The sequence below is a fragment of the Somniosus microcephalus genome, chromosome 27 (assembly GCF_052327205.1).
Source record: "Somniosus microcephalus isolate GS21.2 chromosome 27, FLI_Smic_1.0, whole genome shotgun sequence".
Taxonomy (NCBI): domain Eukaryota; kingdom Metazoa; phylum Chordata; class Chondrichthyes; order Squaliformes; family Somniosidae; genus Somniosus; species Somniosus microcephalus.
This window is the reverse complement of record NC_141013.1, coordinates 9421031-9435836: the sequence shown is the minus strand read 5'-3', so window position 1 is coordinate 9435836 and position 14806 is coordinate 9421031. Positions and strand designations below refer to the sequence as shown.

The following is a 14806-nucleotide window of genomic DNA, read 5'->3' as shown; positions in this document are numbered from 1 at the left end:
CCTGCGTGTTTCTTGAAGTGGTCAGACCTTGAAAGGGCAGTTCAGCCAACGCTAGCGGAGGGATTCAAGCATGTTACCGTGGTTCTGCGACTATTAGCAGCTGCATAAACAGAACTACAATCCTGTTCAACATGTCTCATTCCATGCTTTCAATGGCAAGCAGTTTTAAAGAGTAAAACTTAGGAACAAGGAAGGACTGACAGATGCCAATAAGTGCTATCACATCTCCCTTTTACACCATTTAGCATTATGTGGCAATTCAGATGAATACAGTTCTTCATTAATCCATACTTGCTTGAGCTCTGTAATGTTAGCTCTAGTTCATCGCATTGGAGAAATGGGAAATATTAAAGCAACAAGGAATTCTTTATCATTTATGCTTCAAATTGCACATTACTCTTGTTTTTAATTGTATTCACTAAATAAAAATTCTAAACATATTCCATAATCTGCATGATTTTTTATATATTAAATTTATATACATTATAGATATGTTAAAAAGTTTGTGTCTAGTGTTTTTATGTCACACTACAGATTTAAAATAATCTTTTAACAGAAGAGAATGACAGTCATTGACCTGTAGCCTAAAATTTACAAGCAGTTACAAATGTCCTTTAATTGATCGATTTGCCTATTTAGAGCAGTGGATTTAATGGGACAGGCAAGATTAGCAGCTAAACATCACAAATGGGCTCCCAGCTCTGGACTCTGAGCATTTCCATGAGATATTTGCCAGTATAAATGCTAAACGTTTCAACCCAATTTCACACAAAAGTATATGTTACATCATTACTCAAGCTTGATGTTCTACATTTGTAACCTGCAATAGCTTAACGCACATTAAAAATAACTGGATAAAAGGACTGCAATTATTGATTTTGCAGATTGTACATGTACGGGAGAAGGGAGCATTTTGAATAAAAATGGATGCCGAACATCGAGGTTGGAAAATATTGGTCAAAGTTTTCAAATGAAGACAGCATACTGGTGAACCACCCGAATGCATGTTATCAAGGATTGGCTGGATGCAGGCTTATGCCTATCATTTCCCACACCAGTTTCCAATTTTAGCAGTGTTAGCAGAAGACACTCGGTGCAGCTCGAGAGCAAACATTGGGGGAGGAAGCACCTTTATGGCTTAGTGGGTTAACTGAATGGTACTGGTTAGAACTCTTCCTTCTAAATAAGAAGATTGGGGGTTCAAGTCCCACTCCGGAGACTTGAGCACATAATCTAGGCTGACACTTCGGCGCAGTACTGAAGGAGCGCTGCACTGCCGGAGGCGCTGTCTTCTGGATGAGATGTTAAACTGAGACCTGCTCTGCCCTCTCAAGTGGATGTAAAACATCCCATGGCACAATTTGAAGAAGACCAGCTGCGTTCTCCCCGATTTTCTGGGCCAATATTTATCCGTCAACCACTATCACTAAAACAGATTATCTGGTCATTTTCTCATTGCTGTTTATGGAACCTTGCTGTGCGCAAGTTGACTGCTGCGTTTCATGATGTTACAACAGTCAATGAAGCCAGGTTCAAAAAGACAATGGAGCATCTTTAACATGGCACCACGCAATTGAATAATAGTTCTCTCCCATATTCTCTCCATCATCTACTTCCACCTCCTTAACATCGCCCGTCTCCGTCCCTGACTCAGCCCATCTGCTGCCGAAACCCGCATCCATGCTGTTGCCTCCTCCTTGACTATTCCAATGTTCTCCTGGATGGCCTCCCATCCTCCACCCTCTATAAACTTCAAATCGTTCAAAAATCTACTGCCAGTATCCTATTCCGCACCAAGTCCCACTTGCCGAGCACCCCTGCCCTCACTGATCGACTGGCTCTCGGGCCTCCCCCCCAAGTTTAAGATTCTCATCCCTGTGTTCAAATCCCTTCCTGGCCTCGCCCCTCGCTGTAACCTTCTCCAGCCCTACAACCCTCCTAGATCTCTGCGTTCCCCAAACTCTGGCCTTTTGTGCTTCCTGACATCAGATGGATTTGGGCTTTTTAGACACAGTTATTGAGGGGCAAAAAATGTCTGGCACAAAAAAGGAAACAGGTCCCGGAGGCAAGTTTAGCAATGGTGGGAATGCAGGAGGTTTACTTGAGATAAGAGGACAGTGGGGGGGGGGGGGGGGGAGGGAGGCAAGAACGTCTACAGATGAAGGACTAAGGTGACAGGTCATAACATTCATTCATAGGGACTATGGGGCCAACATGCCTGTTTTTCTTTTGTGATCAAGACAAATCATGAAAATGTTAAACGAGTAAATCCACATGCACGACCCTCCCAGGGCAGTGCAGATGGGAGAATCTGCCCTAGAGTGTTGTAACTCCAACCAGGGGTTTCCTTGGCTCCTTGCTGGGAGCAGGATGGGTGAATTTATCCTTCAATGTAAATGTTAAAATATGATCTGCGCAGTTATATTTAAAAAAAATAGACAAGGCTGAAGACAAATCGAATCAGGTCACATACCTCGAAATATCATACAGGTAACTGCATAGAGGGATAGGAAGCAAAGTGAGATGGTGCCGGTCTTCCAGCCGCACATGGCGACTCCCCCCACCCCCCTTTCCAGCTGTTCGCCAGCGTGTTGTCTTTGGTGCTTTTCCACGTGCGCGAGTGTCACAATGGAAGAGCGCGCGGGCGTCACACTCGCACACCTGGCCGCATACCTGGCGCTGGCGCCTGAGCGCCGCCTCTGCCGCCGCCGCTCGGGAGCGAATATCACACCTGTGGGCACCCCGCGACCCACATCTGGGCTCCAAAGAGGATCAACCAGGTGAGAGCGGGTTTAAGGGGTGGGGTGGGGTGAGGTGCGGTTCTGTGTTTTACCTGTCATCCTCCAGCTTCTACTCAGTGCATGCGGTTTGCAACCTCCTCATAGGAAGAAAGAAGGACTTGCATTTATGTAGCGCCTTTCACCACCACCGGACGTCCCAAAGCTCTTTACAGCCAATGAAGTACTCCCCTCCCCCCCAAGTGTAGTCACTGTTGTAATGGAAACGCAGCAGCTAATTTGCACACAGCAAGCTCCCACAAACAGCAACGTGATAATGACCAGATTATCAGTTTTAGATGTTAATTGAGGGATAAATATTGACCAGGGACACCGGAGATAACTCCTCTGCTCTTCTTCGATATAGTGCCAAGGGATCTTTTACACCTCTCACCTGAGAGAGCAGACGGGGCCTCGATTTAACATCTCATCCGAAAGACGGCACCTCCGACAGTGCAGCACTCCCTCAGCACCGCACTGGGAGTGTCAGCCTAGATTTTTGTGCTCAAGTCTGTGGAGTGGGACTTGAACCTATCTTTATTTGTGTTATTATTTATCTTTAAATTAAGAACTTTCACCTCTGTCTGTGCAGTTTACCATGCATCGAGGCGCAGACACGATGGGACGAGTGGCCGCTTGCTCAAACTGGAGGGTATGACATGATAGCCATTACTGAGACATAGCTGCAAGATGGTCAGGACTGGGAACTAAATATACCAGGTTATAAGATCTACAGGAAAGATAGGGAAAATGGCAGAGGGGGAAGAGTAGCCTTCGTGATTAAGGATGAAATCACTTCAATGATAAGAGAGGATATAACAAGAGGTAAGCAGGCAGTGGAGACCTTATGAGTAGAATTAAGAAATAGGAAAGGATTTAAGACTGTAGTGGGAATTGTGTATAGGCCCCTAGTAGCAGCTGTGAAGTGCTAGATTGTATAAATGCAGAGATTAGACAAGCGTGTAGCAAAGGCAGAGTGGTTTTAATGGGGGATTTTAACTTTCATATAGATTGGGATAAGCAGACTAGCACCTGTCACAAAGGTAGTGAATTTCTTGAGTGTGTCCGGGATAGTTTTCTACAACAATATGTCCTAGAGGCAAAAAGGGCAAGCCATATTAGATTTAGTAATGAGTAATGGGCCAGATTTAGTTAACAGCCTAACTGTGCGCGAACATTTATCCAACAGCGATCATAACATGATCGAGCTCAACGTAGCGTTTGAAAAGGAGAAACGCAAAACAGCTACTAAGATTCTAGATTTAGGTAAGTCCGACTTCAAAGGGATGAGGCAGAGACTGTCCAAAGTAAACTGGGCAAATCTGTTAATGGGTAAAACAACAGAAGATCAGTGGGAGATGTTCACAAAAGTATTTAAGGGGATACAGAACAAGTTTATACCCCTGAGGGGTAAGATCTCTACTTACCAATAAACCCAGCCATGGACGAGTGAAGCGGTCAGGGGCAGCTTAACACTAAAAGAAAAACATACAAAAATGCAAAAAAAAAGCACAGATCCTGGCGAATGGGAAAGATACAAAGAACAGCAAAAGGTCACAAAACAGATAGTAAGAGCTACAAAAAGGGAGTATGAAAGGAAACTCACAAGGGATATCAAAATCAACACAAAATGTTTTTACAATTATATTAGGAAAAAGAGGATTGTCAGGAGCAATGTTGGCCCCTTAAAAGTTGAAAACGGCGATATTATCAATGATAATAAGGAAATGGCAGACATGTTGAATAATTACTTTGCATCAGTATTTACAGTAGAAGAGGATAGCATGCTGGAAATCCCAAGGAAACTAATATTGAATCGGGGACAGGGACTCAATAAAATTAACGTAAGTGAAATAACAGTAATGAAGAAAATAATGGCACTAAAGAGTGACAAATCCCCAGGACCAGATGGTTTCCATCCCAGGGTTTTAAAGGAAGTAGGTGAGCACATTGCAGATGCCCGAACTATAATCTTCCAAAGTTCTTTTGATTCAGGAACCATTCCATTAGATTCGAAAATTGCGCATGTCACTCCGCTATTTAAAAATGGCGAGAGAGGAAAACCAGGGAATTATAGACCAGTTAGCCTAACATCTGTTGTCAGGAAATTGCTAGAGTCTATCATTAAGGATAGGGTGAATAAACACCTCAAAAATTTTCAGTTGATCAGAGAGAGAGCCAGCATGGATTTGTGAAAGGTAGGTCATACCTGACAAACCTGATTGAATTTTTTGAAGCGGTGGTCAGGGGAATGTCTATGGATGTTATTTATATGGACTTTCAGGAGGCATTTGATAAAGTCCCACATAAGAGACTGTTAACTAAGGTAGAAGCCCACGGAATTGAGGGCAAATTATTGACCAGGTTAGGAATTTAGCTGAGCGGCAGGAGACAGAGAGTGGGGATAATGGGCAGGTACTCAAATTGGCAGGAGGTGACTAGTGGTGTCCCGCAGGGATCTGTGTTGGGGCCTCAACTAGTCAGAGTATTTATTAACGATTTAGATGATGCCATAGAAAGTCATATATCCAAATTTGCCGATGACACAAAGATAGGCGGCATTGTAGGCAGTGTAGATGGAAGCATGAAATTACAGAGGGATATCGACAGATTAAGTGAATGGGGAAACCTGTGGCAAATGGATTTCAATATAAGCAAATGTGAGGTCATCCACTTTGGACCTAAAAAGAATAGAACAGGGTACATTCTAAATGGTGAAAGGCTAAAAACAGTGGATGTCCAAAGAGACTTGGGGGTCCAGGTACATAGATCATTAAAATGTCATGAACAGGTACAGAAAATAATTTAAAAGGCTAATGGAATGCTGGCCTTTATATCTAGAGGACTAGAATACAAGGGGGTAGAAGTTATGCTGCAGCTGTACAAAACCCTGGTTAGACCACACCTGGAGCACTGGGAGCAGTTCTGGGCACCACACCTTAGGAAGGATGTATTGGCCTTGGAGGGAGTGCAGCGTAGGTTTACCAGAATGATACCTGGACTTCAAGGGTTAAGTTACGAGGAGAGATTACACAAATGAGGGTTGTAGTCCCTAGAATTTAGAAGGTTAAGGGGTGATCTGATTGAAGTTTTTAGGATATTAAGGGGAACAGATAGGAGTGGATAGAGAGAAACTATTTCCGCTGGTTGGGGATTCTAGGACTAGGGAGCATAGTCTAAAAATTAGAGCCAGGCCCTTCAGGAGTGAAATTAGGAAACACTTCTACACACAAAGAGTGGTAGAAGTTTGGAACTCTCTTCCACAAAAGGCAATTGATGCTGGGTCAGTTGTTAATTTTAAATCGGAGATTGATAGCTTTCTGTTAACCAAAGGTATTAACGGATATGGTTCAAAGGCAGGTATATGGAGTTAGGTTTCAGATCAGCCATGATCTCATTGAATGGCAGAACAGGCTCGAGGGGCTGAATGGCCTCCTCATGTTCCCATGTTGCTGTGCTGTATTATTCTACTTAAAGACAGTCTCACCAATGCTTAATTTTTACCTTTTTTATTTTTGGCAACTTCACCAACTCCTTTTAACATTTTTTTAAAACTTTTTTTTTCCCTTCTTGAATTTTCCCCTTCTCCCTAAAGAGATCTGAAGTGTCAAATGTCAAGTGTGAACTTCACACCTACTGGTGGTATGTGCAAACTCAGCACACGAACCATGTGCAAGGTCTAACACTAAAGAAGAGCAAAAAAGAGAGGTTAGGTATTGTAAGGAGGTGGAGAGGACGGAGTGTTTGGGAGGGTATGGAAACCTTACTGTTTCTTTTTCATTTCCATTAACCAGCCCACCACCCCCGAAGGTTTACCAATTTTTCCCTTATTTTATTCCCCCACCCCCCCCCACCCCCCCCTCCCCACTTCTAATTTATCATCTCCTTTCCTGAAGGAGCTGGAGCTATAAATTATAACGGAGCTGCTCTACCTGATTCATACTAGACCGCAATTCCGCGGATGGACACCAGCCATCCTTGCATGCCTTGTCCAAGTTACGATTCTTCATGCACTAGCCTAGACGGTCAGAGCCAGCAGCCTCTTCAACCATGTATGGCACGGAAGGTAATTAGAAGGTACTATGCACTCAGAAAAATGAGCATTCAAGACTTGATGCATAAATTGGCGTTAAATTAGCAGCTTAGTGATGAGGGCCACACTGATGGCAGCTGGGGTGGTGAAAGGGAAAATGTTGTAGGGTGCGCATTTCTGAAGCTGGTGTTTGGTTTGAATAGAGGGAACTTTACACTGCATCTAATCTGACCAGGATGTTCCTCATGCTGACATTGAGTGGGGAAAAAATGAAGATCTGAGCCCCATCCTGTCCTCAATAGGCAAGCACACACCCCCAAGAGTCACGGGATAGCAATCGGGGCTGGAAACCCCAGCTGATTTTTCCTTTCCCTTGCACAGACAGGGCTGCTGAGCCCAGTTGTAGCAACCCTGCCACTAGCTTGACTGTGTCCAGTTAACTCAACATAGCCCAGAGATTGAAGGTGGGTCCGCCTCTTACCTAGATTCAAGGAATCGTGTTATTTTCATGTTTACCCACCTCCAGGACCTCGGCAGGGGTATGTAACATTCCTTGCTTCCTGCTTTTAATAACAAATGGATCCCAGTAACATTGAGGCTCACTGTTATAGTTAGAACGTACTGAATTGCTCAGTAAAGTATGTGCTAAGAAAATGCTTCACCTCAGGATGGCATGGCCTCTCTGCATTGAGCGCGATTGGATCTTAGCAGATACCTTGTATTAGAATAGAACATCTTGTCAGCTGTGGCTCAGTGGGTAGCACACTCGCCTCTGAGTCAGAAAGTTGTGGGTTCAAGACCCCTTCGGAGACTTGAGCACAAAAATCTAGGCTGATACTCCAGTACTGAGGGAGTGCTGCACTGTCGGAGGTGCCGTCTTTCGGATGAGATGTTAAACAGATGTCTGCTCTCTCAGCTGGACGTAAAAGATCCCGTGGCACTATTTCGAAGAAGAGCAGGGGAGTTAGCCCCAGTGTCCTGGACAATATTTGTCCTTCAATCAACATCACTAAAACAGATTATCTGGTCATTTATCAGATTGCTGTTTGTGGGAGCTTGCTGTGTGCAAATTGGCATGTGTTTCCTACATTACAACAACGACCTGGGGCGGAATCTTACCTGGAAGGCTGAGCTCGAGGTGGGACTGCTGGTTTTCGGTTTCCAGTCGCGCCCCCAGCGATGTCTGATGAGCTGATGCTATTTTCCCCTGATTGGCCTTGTGAAGCCCGCCCTGCGGGCTTGCCGGCCAATTAAGGGAAAGCCGCTGTCAGATGACGTCAATTGATGACGCTTCATCTGCCGGTTTTCTTAAAGGCACATGAACCACAGCTGATTTGACAGTGTTTGGCAGCATTGAGGTGCTGTCAAACAATGACAATCACTGTCCAAAGGTGAACCCTTGCACCCAGGCGCTCCAATTACTCACTCCTTAGGATAAAACAGATGGCAGCTGCAGCTGAGATTGCAGAAGCCATCTGTCACTTCTCCCGATGAGATGAGGCTACACAAACACTTCACAGCTTGTCACCTGCAGAAACATCTAAACACATTGGCCCAGAAATTCGGGTCGGGGGCTTCCCGCGGGTGTAAGCCCCCGACCTGCACTTACCTTGCGCACCGGCCGTTGAGCTGTGGGCCCCCGTGGAATTCCGATCCGGGGCCTGGTCCAGCTGCCGGCGCGCAGTGCTTGAGTATCCCAGGGGCGCAGTTAGTTCGATGCGTCCCCTGGGATCACGTGGGCCATGGGGAGCCAATCGGAGCAGGGAATGCTTCATTCATAAGTTTGACAGGAAGAGCTGTCAAAACTTATAAATACCACGGCCCCAAAACATCACTAAATCTTCAAATAAATTTAAAAAGAACATCACATTTTTTAAATAAACTATAAATTACATGAAATAACTATTTTAAACAATAATTCAAATTTTTGAAAATAATTTTTTATTTTCTAACGGGAACAGGGCTAAAAATAAACTTACCTTGCTTTAAAGTATTTAAAAATAATAAACCTGTGGAAAAAAGTTTTAATTTTAATTAATTCACCACTTACCTTGTGAAAAGCAGGCCTTACGCCTGCTTTTTAAATGTGTAACTTCTGCAGACATACCCTCCCGGGAAAACCTGCAAAAAAACCATAAGTTTGATGCGCACGCGCAGCCTCTCCTGCGCACGCGTTCGAACTCTGAACCCCTTCTTTCAGGGGAACGGAAGTGCCGGTTTCCCGCGCATGCGCAGTGCATGCAGGAAACCGGCACTTCCATTGGGCCTACAGGTGAGTACCCCGTGCGCACTCACCCGTGCAGACCCGAATTTCTGGGCCATTAAACATTACTTTCATAACTTTTCCTTACCTCTGCAACTCACCAGTGTCCCATTGAATCCTTTAAACCACTTCTGCAGCTGTCATATATACACAAAAATTACAGTAGACCCACATCACGCCTCACTTACCCTGGCGGGGTTCCCCGACGTCGGGAAGCCCGGAGCAGCAGTGGAAAAATGGGAAAAAGCTTCTTAGCTGCCTGTTAACTACCTGATAACAGGCAGTTAAGTGGCTGTAATCCTCTTCCTGCCTCGAGGAGTCAGGACCCTGCGCAAATCCGGGGACCTGACTCCCGGGAAGATTGGTTGGAGGCGGGTTGGCAGCGGGTTTGGGACCCACTCCCATTTTTTGGAATCTTCCCAGTAGTCCCGCCTCCAGACCTGCCCCCTCAGGGCTGGTAACGTCCTGAGGTTGTGAAAGGCGCTACTCACTGTTTCATTGTTTTCTTCAAAAAATACTACAAGTTTAATGATTTTCTATTTACAAGGGAAGTATACATTTTATATATTTGTTGTGGATTTTATTAACAGCTCCATTAGCAGAGAGCGATTGTTCAATATTTGTCTTACAACTGAGGACAGTCACAAGAGATGAGAGAGCGGATTTTATAAACGTACGTTCCCGGCGCAGAGCCTTGCCCAGGAGGACATATTGGAAAACCATGGGTACTGTACAAGCCCCACAACTTTCCACCTATTAAAATCATTGAATTGGCTGAGATGTGAAAAGAGTGGTAAAGCTGTCTAATGTTCTACAGTAGTGAAAAAAATGAATTCAAATAATATTACTATTATCTCTTATAGAACATACAGAAATGATTTGTAGGTAGAGTATGGTCAGTGATTATGCTTTCCTTACCAGTCCTCTCGTGCTCCTCCCAGTGGCACCGCTGAATATTTGAGAGCAGGTTGGCTTTCTGCCCTCTCTGTTACAAGTGCATAGCCTAATAAGGCTACAGAGAGGAGGGAAACAGCAAAAATTAGAAGGTACTTATCCACTTAGAAACATGAGCATTCAAGAATTTATGCTTAAATTGGCATTAAATTGGTAGCTTTGTGATGAGGCCCACAATGATAGCAGCTGGGGGAAAAGGGAAAATGTGTCTTGAATGCGCTTTTCTGAAGTTGGTGTTTTGTTTGAGTAGAGAGAACTTTACACTGCTTCTAATCTGATCAGGATGTTCCTCATGCTGACATTGAGTAGGGAAAAATGAAGAATCGCGGGTGAAAGGCTAAAAATAATGCTGCTTTTTGACAAGTACCTTAAGTGCTTCAAGTGCCCATTAACACCTCTGAGTGCACAGGACATGTGGACCTCTGTTAATACCAAGCACTGTATGATAAATATTTTAGCACACTTACTAACCTACCAATTGTAAGGTAAAAATTTGTAAAATATAAGAACTTTTAAAGTTATTTTTATTTTTCAAAGTATGTACATTCGGCCCACAGACTAGGAGTTAAAAAAAAAGTCTAGAAGTAAGGTCGCTGTGGGGTCTATGCTGATGACATATTAGGAATTGAGGTGTCTGGCTGTAGGAAGCTGCTATGAGTCTACACTGGAAAGGGAGCCAGTACACACGCTTCCCTGCAAATTTACTGACTCCCTTTGTGAGCTATTGCATTAGAATCATAGAATCATAGAATGGTTACAGCACAGAAGGAGGCCATTCGGCCCGTCGAGCCCATGACTGCTCTCTGCAAGAGCACTTCAGCCAGTCCCACTCCCCCGCCCTTTCCCCGCAGCCCTGCAAACTTTTTTCCTTCAGGTATTTATCCAATTCCCTTCTGAAAGTCACAACTGAATCTGCCTCCCCCACCCTTTCAGGCAGTGAATTCCAGATCCTAACCACTCGCTGTGGTTTTCCTCATGTCGCCTTTGGTTCTTTTACCAATCACCTTAAATCTGTGTCCTCCGGTTCTCGACCCTTCTGCCAATGGGAACAGTTTCTCTCTATCTACTCTGTCTAGACCCCACATGATTTTGAACACTTTTATCAATTCTCCTCTCAACCTTCTCTGCTCTAAGGAGAAGAACCCCAGCTTCTCCAGTCTATCCACGTAACTGAAGTCCCTCATCCCTGGAATCATTCTCGTAAATCTTTTCTGCACCCTCTCTAAGGCCTTCACATACTTCCTAAAGTGCGGTGCCCAGAATTGGACACAATACTCCAGTTGAGGCCGAACCAGTGTTTTATACAGGCTCACCATAACTTCCTTGCATTTGTACTCTATGGGGGTGATTTTCATTCAGAAGTCGGGAAGGAGGCGGGACTACACCTTTCGGGGTTGTAGTCCCGCCTCCATCGAGATGCAGCCAATCCACGCGATTTTAACTTGATTGACCTTGTTGAGCCCGCCCAGCGGGCTCAGCAGGCCAATTAAGGGCCACCCGGCAACAGGTGACGTCACAGACAGACATTTCATCTGTCAAGAGCTTTTGACAGATGAAATATCAGTGTTTCACAGCTGTTTGAAGCTGTCAAACACTGACAGCCTTACTTCTAACCTGAGCCCTTCTACACAGACTCAGTTAGAAATCTCACCGGCACAGAAAGCTGCAGGCTGTCACTTTTGACAGTTTGCAGCCATTCTGCTTTCTGTGCCGGTTAGATGATGGACTCCCAAAACCTAGAGGAAGGAAGGCTAAAAAGGTAAGTACAGGTAATTTAAACTTCTTTACACACTTTAGACACACCAAACACACTTACCTTTGCACTCATGCACACATCACTCACCTGAACACCGACATCTTGACCCCTCCAAGTCCTTCAACCCGACGGCCCGACTCCTCTAACTTAGCGTGGTTTGGAGCCGTCGGAAATCCCACACTTCAAGCTTTAAAATAGGGATTAGACTAAAAACTGCCTGTTAACTACCTGTTAGCAGGCAGTTAATTGGCACTAATCCCTTCCCGCCTCGGGTAGGTGGGTCCCAGTGTGGGGCGGGTACCCGCCTCCTTTGAAACTTACATGGAGGCGGGTTGGGGCAGGATGGTGTCGGGACCCCCGAATTCGGGACTTTAACCCCCCGCACGCCTCCAATCCCAACTCCATGGGTCAATGAAAATCGACCTCCATGCCTCTATTTATGAAGCCCAGGATCCTGTAAGCTTTCTTAACCGCTTTCTCATTTCCCGTTCACCCATCACCCCTGTGATTGCTGACCCACATCGACTCCCAATTAAGAAACGCCTCGATTTTACAATTCTCATCCTTGTTTTCAAATTCCTCCATGGTCTCACCTCTCCCTATCTCTGTAATCTCTTCCAGCCCTACAATCCTCCGAGATATTTGTGTTCCTCCAATTCTGGCCTCTTGAGCATCCCTGATTTTAATCGCTGCACCATAGGCAGCCGTGCTTTCAGCTGCCTGGGCCCTAAGCTCTGGAATTCCCTTCTAAATCTCTCCGCCTCTCTACCTCTCTTTTCTCCTTTAAGACGCTCCTTAAAACCTACCTCTTTGACCTGTCCTAATATCTCCTTATGTGGCTCGGTGTCAAATTTTGTTTGATAATCGCTCCTGTGAAGCGCCTTGGGACGTTTTACTATGTTAAAGGCGCTATAGAAATACAAGTTGTTGTTGTTGATGTAGGTGAAACATTATGATGATGTATAGGAGTCCCCTAGTACTGTGGTATTACAATGCTCCAGAGATCATAAACCTGATACACAAAGCAGTAAATTATACATTCCGTGGAACTGAAGTAGAAAGTGCTACAATACAAAACAAATCATTCAGATAAAATCAGTTACAGCAACATTTGTCAAAAGTGTTCGCTTGTGATGTGAAAAGACACATACCTGGTAACTTGTGTATCTTCTCTTCATTTGTTACCACTCTAAAGGGATGATTTTCTGAATACAAGCGCCTAGCACAGAACCTCGCCCTCTTATCGGGTAATCGTGGCTACACTCCCCATGATTCTCTATCCGGGGGTAAAGCTGAGGTCCGTGCTACTGAAAGTTCCCAGAAGTGGAAAACAGCTGAAGCAGCACGTTGGGAATTGACATTGCCAGTTTCTGATCCTCGTGCACAAAACGGTGGGAAAGTGGGAGTTCTCTCCCTTAACATGAAAAATCTCCACGAGTACCATAGGGCGGAGTGAGGCTGCGTCAACACTTGTAAAGAGGACCGTCGGTGGGAGGTTGACGAAAGAAAGAAAGACTTGCATTTCTGTAGCCCCCTTCACCACCACTGGACGTCCCAAAGCACTTTACAGCCAATGAAGTACTTTTTTTTGAAGTGTAGTCGCTGTTGTAAAGTAGGAAACGCGGCAGCCAATTTGCGCTCATCAAGCTCCCACAAACAGCAATGTGATAATGACCAGATAATCTGTTTTAGTGATGTTGATTGAGGGATAAATATTGGCCAGGACACCAGCAATAGCTCCCCTGCTCTTCTTCGAAATAGTGCCATAGGATCTTTAACGTCCACCTGAGAGAGCAGACGGGGCCTCGGTTTAACGTCTCATCTGAAAGACGGCACCTCCGACAGTGCAGCACTTCCTCGGTACTGCACTGGAGTGTCAGCCTAGACTTTTGTGCTCAGGACTCTGGAGTGGGACTTGAACCTCCAACCTTCTGACTCCGAGGCGAACATAAGAACATAAGAACATAAGAAATAGGAGCAGGAGCAGGCCAATCGGCCCCTCGAGCCTGCTCCACCATTCAATAAGATCATGGCTGATCTGATCCTAACCTCAAATCTTCTATCACTCTCCATCCCACCCGAACCCATGTGATCTCCCGGGAGAGGCGAAAACCAGATAAAAAACCCAATGGTAAATTTGGGAGAAAAAATCTGGGAACTTCCTCTCCGACCCATCTAGGCGATCGAAACTCGTCCAGGAGATCACTCTGTCCCTATATTTTCTACAATACTTACCTTCTGTAAAGGCGATCTCCACCCCAGCCAGGAACAGGAATAAAATCATCTCCTGAAATCTAACACAGAATTAGAACACAAGAAGTAGGAGCAGAACCAGGCTACACGGCCCCTGGGCCCGCTCCGCTACCCACAGGGCCATGACCATTCCGAACCTAGACTCATGTCCAATTTCCTGCCCGCTCCCCGTAACCCTTAATTCCCTTTACTTCTAGGAAACTATCTATTTCTGTTTTAAATTTATTTAATGATGTAGCTTCCACAGCTTTCTGGGGCAGCAAATTCCACAAACCTACCACCCTCTGAGTGAAGAAGTTTCTCCTCATCTCAATTTTGAAAGAGCAGCCCCTTATTCTAAGATTATGCCCCCTAGTTCTAGTTTCACCCATCATTGGGAACATCCTCACCGCATCCACCCGATCAAGCCCCTTCACAATCTTATATGTTTCAATAAGATCGCCTCTCATTCTTCTGAACTCCAATGAGTAGAGTCCCAATCTACTCAACCTCTCCTCATATGACCACCCCATCATCCCCGGGATTAACCGAGTGAACCTTCTTTGTACTGACTCGAGAGCAAGTATGTCTTTTCTTAAGTATGGACACCAAAACAGTATGCAGTATTCCAGGTGCGGTCTCACCAATACCTTGTACAACTGCAGCAATACCTCCCTATTTTTATATTCTATCCCCCTAGCAATAAAAACCAACATTCCATTGGCCTTCTTGATCACTTGCTGCACCTGCATACTAACTTTTTGAGTTTCGTGCACCAGGACCCCCAGATC

At 45.0% G+C, this 14806-nt stretch overlaps 1 protein-coding gene and 1 long non-coding RNA gene across 2 annotated transcripts in view; one reads left to right on the top strand and one right to left on the bottom strand.

The window, feature by feature from the left end:
- The window catches only part of LOC147099956 (uncharacterized), a 72601-nt gene extending 70028 nt beyond the window's left edge, over positions 1-2573 (bottom strand). Inside the window, exon 1 of the mRNA XM_085968977.1 lies at positions 2474-2573. The gene's annotated coding sequence lies outside the window, so the exon portion shown is untranslated. The remainder of the gene's footprint in view (positions 1-2473) is intronic.
- Positions 2574-2667: 94 nt separating this feature from the next.
- LOC147099955 (uncharacterized) lies at positions 2668-9848 on the top strand. Its single transcript, XR_015073854.1, has 2 exons — positions 2668-2780; positions 9664-9848. It is a non-coding gene; the product is annotated as an uncharacterized LOC147099955 (long non-coding RNA).
- The last annotated feature ends 4958 nt before the right edge of the window (positions 9849-14806 follow it).